The sequence below is a fragment of the Brachyistius frenatus genome, unplaced genomic scaffold (genome assembly GCF_029030835.1).
Source record: "Brachyistius frenatus isolate BFR_SWC_R1_liver_20210118 unplaced genomic scaffold, ASM2903083v1 Contig_31, whole genome shotgun sequence".
Classification (NCBI taxonomy): domain Eukaryota; kingdom Metazoa; phylum Chordata; class Actinopteri; family Embiotocidae; genus Brachyistius; species Brachyistius frenatus.
The window spans coordinates 3,979,494-3,990,277 of NW_027210630.1; positions in this window are offsets into that span (position 1 = coordinate 3,979,494).

A 10,784-nucleotide genomic window follows, 5' to 3' on the forward strand; every position below is an offset into this window, starting at 1 on the left:
CTAATTGCTATGTTAATTAGATAGTGTTTGCACATACATGTGTGCACTCTGTCATTAATACGACATCATGTACAGGAAAAGGCAAGGTTATGAGGAAATATATTATCAGGAATAAAAAAGGTCATTTTACTAGCAACTGCGCATAAATAAATCAGCCACAACATGTAATCGTTCAAAATCTGAAGAAGTGAAGGATTATTGTTATCTACATTTGCACCTTCTCAACAGTCAATAATTTCTGAGACTATACATTTACTAAAGCAGATAATGAATGAATCAACATAAAAAAGAACACTTAGAAGGTATATAATGACAAAGCTGCAATAATTGGCTTCATTTTGGGGTATTATTTATTACTTATTACAGCCTTTTAATTCATCTGTCTGGGTGTCAGTAACAAGCACATATTCTATAAGCAGACTATGATAGCCATGTTTCATTCTTAATTAAGAAGTTCCAGTATTTCAAGAAGTCATGTAGGAAACCCTACCTCCTGTTCTTTGTCCACCATTTTCTGCCAGAATGCCAATTGTGAGCTTGGACCACATGTGCCAGAAATTATCTCAGAGTAAAAAAAGACAAAACTGAGATAATCATCTGTGGTGCTGAAGAAGAAAGGCCAGTGCACATTTTGATTCCCTTTCCTTTGAAGTTGAACAACCAAGCCAGAAATCTTGAGGGTATTTTTGACTCGGATTTAAATCTCAACACGCCCATCAAGTCCAATAATAATAATAAAACTGGCTTACTATCATCTTACAAGACCTACGAAAACAAATTCGAGCTTTCATTTCCAGTAATTTAGACTACTGTGATAGTGGGCCTTCGTGGAAAAAAACAACGCACAAACACTTAGGCAGCTACAGCTACCTCAGAATGAAGCTGCTAACAAAGGAGCTGAACACACTGCATTACACCAGCCTTTGAGTGTATCATAGAATTGACTTGAAAATGCTGCTTCTTCTCTCTAAATCACTTGGTAATTTAGGTCCAAAATACATGTGATTTTATTCCACACTGTGAACCCTCTAGTCTTTCAGGTCATCAGGGACCACTCTGCTAACTGCTCCTAGGATTAAAACAAAATACGGTAAATCCGCAATTACTATGCTACACATACCAGGAATATAAATCGGGAAGATTTTGGATCTGCTCCAAGTCTGGCCACTTTTTAAAATGGACTCAAGACTTTCATGTTCACCTCTGCTTTTAATTGCTGCTAATGGCACTCAGACTTTAAAGTGTGTTTTGGTCTCTTTGAATGGTTAGTAAACGACAGAGTCCGATTGAGCCTCGATTTTGAAATGTCACTTTTTATTATTTTATTTGTATTCCTTTTATACTTAATCTTTTTCTACTTTTATATGCCCTTTTCTTTTTTATGTAAAGCCCTTTAATTGCCACAATATATGAAATGTTCTGTACAAATAAATTTGCCTTCAAGCTACAATGTACACACTACCGCTACCAATGCAGGGTTCAGCTTGCTTTCTTCCGTTGTTCCTACAGACTCTTTGTCGACCCCTCTCCATCTTCCGCCTCTCCATAGAGAGCCATGAAGTGTCTGAGTCATCCTCGATTACAGTTCGTATTTATAGACAGTAGAGTCAGGACCCGGGCCCTGTGTGCATATGAGACTGTGTGTGTGTGTGTGTGTGTGTGTGTGGTGGGGGGGGGTGGATGGGTCTTTCCAACTCGCACTGCCTAAAACTCAGGTCCATTGTCTGATGATTCACCTCTGCTACTGGACGCTGCCACCAAGAGAGCTGACGTCACTTGTCCTGAGTTACTGCTCGCAGTGACCCCATTCTGATTCAGGTTAGAGAGGAAAAGTGCCAGAACATGTCTGTCACGTCGAAGCTTACAGACACCGCCTGAAGTCCTGATTTTCTGAGTGCTTCAAAGTGAACGTGTGGCCGGAACAGTGAAGTGAACTTGTGCTTTACAGTTTTTGTCTTTTTGTCTTCTCCATCACATGCACATAATGTCATTCAATACCTGCGTATTTCAGTGCCTGTCCAGATTTACACAGGCAGAGTTAGCATGTTGAAATCTGGAGTAAAGACAGCATGCTCACACACGTACACATAAGCAGGGCTGAGGCCTTCATGTTGTTGATGTTTGAACATTTCAATTGAGAAGACTATAAGACCTGCAGCTGCCTGTCTCGTCTGGTTGAATAGGGGGGGGGGGCTTTTTTTGGGCGGGACGGCGAGAATGCTTTCCGAATGAGAGATGAGGCATATTGAAAACTATATTAAATTACCCTGATTAACAATTTAGCCACGATCAGGCAAGCCATGGGGGTGCTCTGTGGGGAGGCCCAAAGACTATTCATCCCCACAGCGCCAGGGTCGAAAGGTGCCCCAAGTTCACAGGCTCAGGCCCTTTGTTATGCTAACACCGTATCCCAAATCAGCTGCCGCCTCCATCGCCAGACACAAGTACTTCCCTGAGAACTTTTAGGGAGTCGTCATTCCACTGTTCATCTTACCCCCCCAACCCCAACACACATATGCACACATAGACACTTCATGCACAATTCCACACTTTCCTAAGTGGAAAAGGGGAGGGAGATGGGGGGGGTGTTGCATCTGTGTGTCCTCAAGACAGACAATAAAAGATGTCTTTTTCTCTTTTGTCTTATCAGGCTGAAATACGGCACACACAAAATCAATCAATCATATCAATTTTGATTGAAGAAATGATAACAGTTTTCATTTTAATATATTTGAAAGTGCATGTCTAAACAGAAAACAACTAGAAAGTCCCATTTCACAAAAAACAACTGGAAATAATATGTTTAGTCTGTCTGTCTCATGGGAGGAATAATCAATACACATTAAGAGGGGAGTTGATAAGACATGTATTAGAGGTCAAGAGTCAAACTCTGGTCAAACACCCTTGACCTGCGGTCAAAGTCTTTAGTGTGAACATGCCATTAGAGCACAATTACATAGGTTTCAAATCTGACTCTTGTGACAAGTGCATTTATTTGAATAAGAATTTTCACAATCAGATGAATAAAGCAAGATGTTTATTTCATTTCTTACAGTTTTTATTATGTAAGGATATTATTTAGAGTATATTGTAATATCTGAGTTGTTTTTTTTCCAAAATTGTTTAAATGTCTGAGATATTGTGATTTAGAATGAAGTTCAAAAATGTAATACAAGTTTAAGAATAATACATTCAAGATACACTAATACACACGATGCACAATACACACTCTTTGTTACCAAGAATAACAACAGCAGCATCAGCAATGCACATACAGTAATCTACATGAAACTGAATAACATATCTCAAAAAGCATGCAAAATAATTATATACCCGTTTAGAAGACATTGAAAGCGTACAGCCATGGTCCTGAGTTGTAGGCGTGTACAACTGCCCTCGTCTCTCACTTACTGCCGCTGAGCCAAAACCTCAACCAGGAGAGAAAGAAAAAAAATTCTCATCAATGCAAATTAGAGCCCACAACCTGAGGAGCCTTGCTCGACTCACCAGATCACCCAACAAAACACAAAATCACAGACTTTCACTTCCAAATCTTGTTGTCACATACGACTACAGATTCTCTACATTAACACAGGATAGTCAGTCATATCCATGGATTAGTCTGCAGTCACTTAAAAAGCCGTATCCACAGTCAGGCTGCCACAAGAGAAAATAAGGACGCCTCTAATTCTGCCAGCATAATTGCCTGATTATAATGAGCTTCCCTCTCTCTCTCTCACTCTCTCTCTAGCTCTGCCTTTATTTCTCAGTGTCTGCTGCTGTACGCACACGCACGCACACACACAAACATAATTCTGATATAAATCAGTCTTCAATTGAGCAGAAAAAAATAAATAAATCAGCATTAATATTTTGTGCTGCAACAATGGCACTGTGCAGTATTTGTTGAGACCTAGCATTTTCCTGTGACTTCAATAGACTATCCACTTTTTGAGCAAAAATTCCGACATAAAATCCAAAAAATTACGCTAAAATGCACCACTGTGACATCCCTCCTAACAGTCCGAGAATTAATTGATTTTGTGGATTTCCGACGCACTGCCAGTAAAGTAGGCTAATGTGATGCCAAGCGTATGCCACTACGCCTTATGTTGCATTGTTGTTCTGCTGACTTTCTTTGCTTGAAACATAAATGGAAATAAAAGAACCCATCTTGAAATTAAACTGTCAGTGTCAAGTGAATTACTTAAATAAAGAACAGCAGAGTTTCGATGTTCCACTTGGCAAAAGTGAAATATATATATACAATTAGTATTATATTTTAACAAGGCCTGGTAGGTTAGGATAATTTGAGTCTGAAATATCAATATCCTGAAAAACTTCAATTAATAGCTCAAAAGAGATATTCTTATTTCTTTAAGTTTGGTCCGAGTTGTCTAACAGAGTCAATGTCATGGTGCATATAAAGGAAACCCCACACCATAATTATAAAACTTAGTATTGAAATTTTATTACTGAGTCAGCAACTCTTTTATATTCAAATGAGCAAAGAACGGCATCATTATGTAAAATTTTACTATGGCAATCACCCTGCACCAAATTTACATTTTTAACCCCAGTAATCACAGTACTCCCAGCCTTTAGGTATGAAAGGAAGGATCTAACAAAGAATTACATAGACACGAGTAGATTGTAAAAATAAAATTTAAACAAAACCAGGATAGGAAAATAACTACATTTTTGTTTTTAAAATAATGAAATATGATTGTACAATTGATGCTGTTAAATAAAAAATGTCCTTGCAAAGTAAAACACATCAGCCAAAGAAAAGATATGCCCTTCCTATGATAAAATACTCAGAGAGGAGAAAGTATACGGCAGACAACCTAATGTTACTAACTTTTGGAGTCATTGTTATTCTGTCTGCAATGTTTTCACTTTGGCTATAGCATACATTGCCTTGTTCCACCCGGATTTGTTCTTCCATCCCTCTAAAGCTGTCTAAACCCAGACGCAGGCTAAATGAGCATGTCCACTCATGAATGCTTTTGCTTAATTACAATCCCTAATGGAAAAACTGCTGAGGGAGAAGCCTAAACACGGCCACATGTTAGGGTGGAAACGGAAGCTTTTATTTGTTCTTAAATAGAAGACAAAATGTATGTGTTCAAGTGTGGATGAATGTCATTAATTGTAATAGATGTAATTTTTTCCCTGCCTCAATACAAAAGACAAAGGCATTCTGTATGTGCTTCAATTTAATTTACAGAAATTGTATTGATGCATTAGAACCTTGAAAGGCCTTGTTGCTCTGTTGGATGCAAAAAGCATTGTAATATCTGAGAATGGGATCTAATGTCAACACTGGCTTGGATTGACATTTACATAAAGTATGTAGGAGTTATTTAAATATCAGCTGCAGTGAACATGGAAATAAATTAATGTTGGAAAAAAATAATTGAACTACTATTGGATATAACTGACAGTAACTTCAAGAAAAATGTTGTTTGCTCCTGCTGTTTTGTCAGGTGACAGTGAGCCAAATACACATAGACCGAAGAGGGATCGTGGATGTAAAACTACATTTAATGTTTAGCAGCTAAGACAAAAAAAATGTCTGTTGATTTAACTTGACTTCCTCCAGGTTTCAGCAGACAGAGAGTACATGATTTCAAATGATCCTCTCTGTATCTTAGATATTTAATCCTCATTTCTGCTTCACTAAATTGTTGAACTGAATTTTACAGAGTGAATTTCTATGGTGTATTTCTGTGGTTAACCAAATATGTGTTCCGAATGCCACATTACTCTACATAAGCAAAAAGCTCCCGGTTTCTGTAAAGGAACTCTACGCTACACATACATTATTCAGCAGTATTTGCATTTGCATTGTAATTTGCATTCTTGTAGATTACAGAGAATAAGGAAGGAGGCGCTGCACCAAAGAGAATTACATTCTGAACCATTTTCAGTCCTACTGGTGGGGAGCTGACATTTTTGTTCTATTTTCCTGCACTGCTTCGAGGTATACTGCTGAGATCAGTGACACACATTTCAAACTGTTGTTTGATTAATAAAAGAAGGAAACTATGTATAATGCTCACCAGCACTCGTGCACAAAAAGCCCTGCCATTAAAAATGAATCGTGACATTCAACAATGAGTCTATTTGATTGACTAGGCTGAGATTTTTACTGTAATATTCTCATCATCTTTATTTATATTGTAAGGCTTGTGAGTCGAAACTCAAAGGAACCAGTAGGCACGGAGGATATGTCATATGGATTAAACACTAGGAAAGGGTGTGAAACTCTCACAGTACACTGAAGATCCTGGCTATTATGTTTCATCTAAAAATAACAAGCCTGACTAAAAAACACAGACAACAGTGAATAAGAAAAGAAGAAGAAAAAAAAAAAAAAAACACAAGCTCCAGAGAGAACAGAGTTCAAACAGTAGCAGTGATAGTGCTGAGTGTGGTATGGAATACAACGAGGAGAATGTACAGTATGAGACTCCCTTCAATTATAAATGAAAAGAAAATCAGTGTGAACATTATGGATTAACCCAGATTCTGCAATAAAGCATTTGTCTGTCTCCTTAGAGACACTTTTTGTGAAATGATGCCATTTTTTTAATTGTAAAGATTTTAAGGATCTTGATGCGTTCTTTTCCTCGTGAATTACTACATAATTTTAACTTAATTGCATTCATTGCTGACGTCATCATTGGTAGGCAGCAATCATTCGAGAGATATCTTGGGGCCTTAGGGCAGAATGGCATTTTTTTAAACCAGGGAAACATGCAAGAGAATAGATTGAACCAGTGTACAAGTACACTCCTGCAGTGTGTGTACAGTATGTGTGTGCCTATGTGGCATGAGGGGCTAGCATGGTTCATCAAGGGGGTGGGGAAGGAGGTATTCCTGAAATAAGAGATGAGGATTTAGCCAATATATGCGCATGTGCAAATACTTGTTTATTTATATTCATTGACTGTCTTCCATCATTATGTTCAAGGGTCTAGTGCTTGTCATTTCAGCCTTGGCACGAGGGGTAGGGACGGTCCATTACACCTACGGGGGATTTCTATTGTGTGTGTTTGATTATTATTAATTATTTTTAGGCTTGCATGTTTTATTCCATTGGGCAATTTGTTTCAGATCAGAGCTATCACACACTTTGCCCAATCAAAAACTACAGACTCTGATTGTTAATTAAGCAACTTTTCTTTTATAAAAAAAAAAAAAAAAAAACACTTAGCAATAAATGCAAAAACTTTTTGGACATACCGTAGCTACTTACGACAGGTGAAAGTAGAGAGAGAGAGTACTGAGTCACGAGCAAGAAGCACAACTCATCCTCCGTCTTCTCTGTTCAGTTAGAGGCAGACAGGTTGAACACTGCGTGAGAGAAAAAATAAGAAGACATTTTAAGTAGAGCCAAATTTGCAAGTTACAGTTGTAATCTTTAAATCATGTGTTTGGTGATTGTGGTGTCATAGTTTAGAAAATCATCATTTCAGCAGTGCAGAGCAGCAACTTGAAAATTGCTTGGAAGTGACGGCTGGTTAACATGTAATATTAATGACCTGCGTTTCAGCCACTATTTCATGTTCAACCTGTTGTTGGACAGCAGAAACAGAAAATAAAAAAATATATACAAGAGAGATGCTTTAACTGGAGTTTGGCTGTATTAAAATAAAGTATATGAAATTATATACTTATAGTAGGAGAGAAGAAACCAGATGTAAAGGGCTGATATCTGACACTATGTAGGATGCAAATAGGAGGTGATGACGTCTCAAATATGCTAATTAGTGCGCAACGTCATCTGGCAACATTCAGCAACTATTCTATCGCAGGGTCTAAAATGGTGTACTTGCATATGAACACTACTATTTTGAGTGCATAAGTTAAGTTCACACCGTCAAGTATGGAAACATGCAAAGTATTATAAGTACCCAGATGATGCACTCAAAATGGTCCACAAATTGAGTATGAAACTCTGGACACTTTTTACCCTCAATAGTCTCCATTATGGCTACGTAGCAAAAAGGGATGGACCACTGAGCTAAAGTATTTTTAAACTCTGGTGGCCAAGGGAGTTGCGGCTATTGCAGTGCATTGTGCTATTCAAATACACTTTGTACAAGTCCCCTATACTGCTGTTGGACAGAAGCCATCAGTATGTTTATTGTGTGAATTAAATAGAGGGCACGGAAACACATTTATATATAGGTAAACTAATAAAAGCCAGCTGGTGATGTTTTCAAATGTTATAGTTATTGCCAGTAAGTGCAGAACGGCAGTGTGTGATTTGGGAACACACATACTACACAATCAAGTGTACTAAAATGTAAGTGTACTATATATGAGCATACTAAGGAAAGTATGCCATTTGAACACAGCTTAGCAGGCTTCTTTCCATTGAAAGTAGTTGACAACACTGCTGATGGGTTAACGGAGTCATTCCACTTGTTGGGGTTATTAATGGCCTGCTCATGACAAACAGATATTTTCAACACACACAAAAAAAGTATAAATAATCACAGCAGATATTCCGCCTGGGATTTGTAGGTATGGATTTATTTTACAAAGTATCCAAAAAATACACAGCATATTAAGGTTGCTGCACTCAAAATGGTTACAAAGTGATTGAAAGAGAAACAATGGCACATTGCACACATTGCGTCATAAATGCCCAATGGTCCCAGGTGGGGTCACTTGCGGCAAACCACCAAACCGTGGGAGTACGTTGCATTTTTCCTCTGCCATAAGAAACTATACATTATTGTCACAGCCCTACCCAGTAGTAAATCGATGTCAAATCTGTTATTTATTTCTAACATAGGAGCAAGAAAAACAAAACAAAAAAAAAGCAAAAACATGAATCAACATCATTTGGACTGTTTTTTTTTTGTAGTTTGTGTCATAAGCTGCACGAAATATCGTTTCCAAACAAAGTCGGTACGCCTTTTGTGTTTATTTGCTCTATAAAATTGCCTCAGCGTCGTTGGTAGCTCGTTAACTAGTTTGAACCACCCATCAACAAAGAAAGCATATTGACAATCAGTAACGTTACAGTTAACTCCCTTTGAAGCTACTGCTACATATCGTTTGCATTAACAGCTGTTTACTTACCAGTCTTTGAGAAAACGATGCCAGTTTAGCATCAAACTTCATTCCTTTACTCCCTATGTGTCTCCGGCGGTGGAAAGCAACACTAATGTTAAGTCTTGTTTTGCGTTCAGTTCTTTTCTTTCCGACCGGACGTGGTTTCTTGCCGGAGGGAGGGATAATTGGCAAAATTTGGAGTCGTTGTGTTCCCAGGTAAGCGTCAATTTATACTTCTTCCTCGCATGTTGGACTGAGGGCGGACTGGACGCTGCAATGACTCACTATCGCCTTCTAAGGTGCGGGGTGGTATTACAAGACGGGTAAACCCGGTGTTGTGCCGTATAAGGCGTAATGGTGGGAAACTGTCAGTGCCAATATTCACCTGAACTGCATTAAATAATGTGCATTTGAAGACGGGTTGCTTTTCGTCGCAAGCCGCTCTGCGAGATAATGCACCCTTCTACGAGGAAATTGTCATATCCACGAAACTTATACCAATTCGTCTATCAATATCCGTCCGATAACGATACTGTCAAAATAATGTAATGCTGGAATGAACAAAAACTTTTTTTTTTTTTGTTTTTTTTGTTAGACGCTTTTTGTGGCGAGCTGCAAGGAAATGCTATATTCGATATGCTATAAAGCCTATATTATATATAACTCACCTCTGGCAAAATAATACTGTTGACTGTGTTTTTTGGTTGTTTGTATATAATATATATAGATATATACTGTACACACTGTATATACTGTGCATTTTATATTTTATATTTTATAATTTTACTGCTATTTTATTGCTTTTCTATTGTTCTATTATTATCTTGTTGCTTCTGTATGCTGCTGTAGCAAAAAAAAATTCCCCTCGGGGATTAATAAAGTAACTACCTAACCTAACCTAACCTAACCTATATCTGTAGATGCGTTGAATGCCATTTATAGCTGGTTATCATGCAAACTTCAACAGATCTCTTGGCAAAACAATACATCTTTGACGTAATGTCAACCAGCGGTGGAAGAAGTATGCAGGTCCTTTACTCAAGTAAAAGCACTAACACTACAATTTGAAAATATTATTACAATTAAAAGTCCTGTATTGGAAACCTTATTTAAGTAACATTATGTGAATACTATCAGAAAAAAAAAAAAATGCACTTACAGTATCACAAGTATAAGTACACACTATGCAGAGCGTGTTCCCTGTCAGTGATTTACTATAAGAAGCTATATGATGTTTTGGAATGAATATTACTGCTGCATTAAAGTACATTTTTATTACTGTGGTTATTTAAAGTGATGGGGAATTTTAATTTGAACGGATTATCTAGCATTTCTGTTGACTTGCAATACACTTAGTGACTTTATATTAATAATGTCAAGGCAGTAAAAGTTTGTGGACATACATCTCTAAACAGTCTCCTTAATATTTGAGGGTATAGACAGCCTTTAATGATCACATTGACAGGCATCTGATCGGGATTATAATTTGGGAGACTGTTTATTTGCCTCCACTCTTAAAAAAAAAAAAAAAATCCCGACTGTCACACATCCAGCGCGGTTACCGATGTCATGTGTGGTGGTGAGCCTGTGCTCTTTTCCGGGTGGGGCGGTCCTAACGAACGGTGATAGTAGTCTTTTCTAATCCTTCATAAAACCCCAAAGTGTACGTAATGTTTACACCATATTTAAAATGACAGGTAATACGTGCA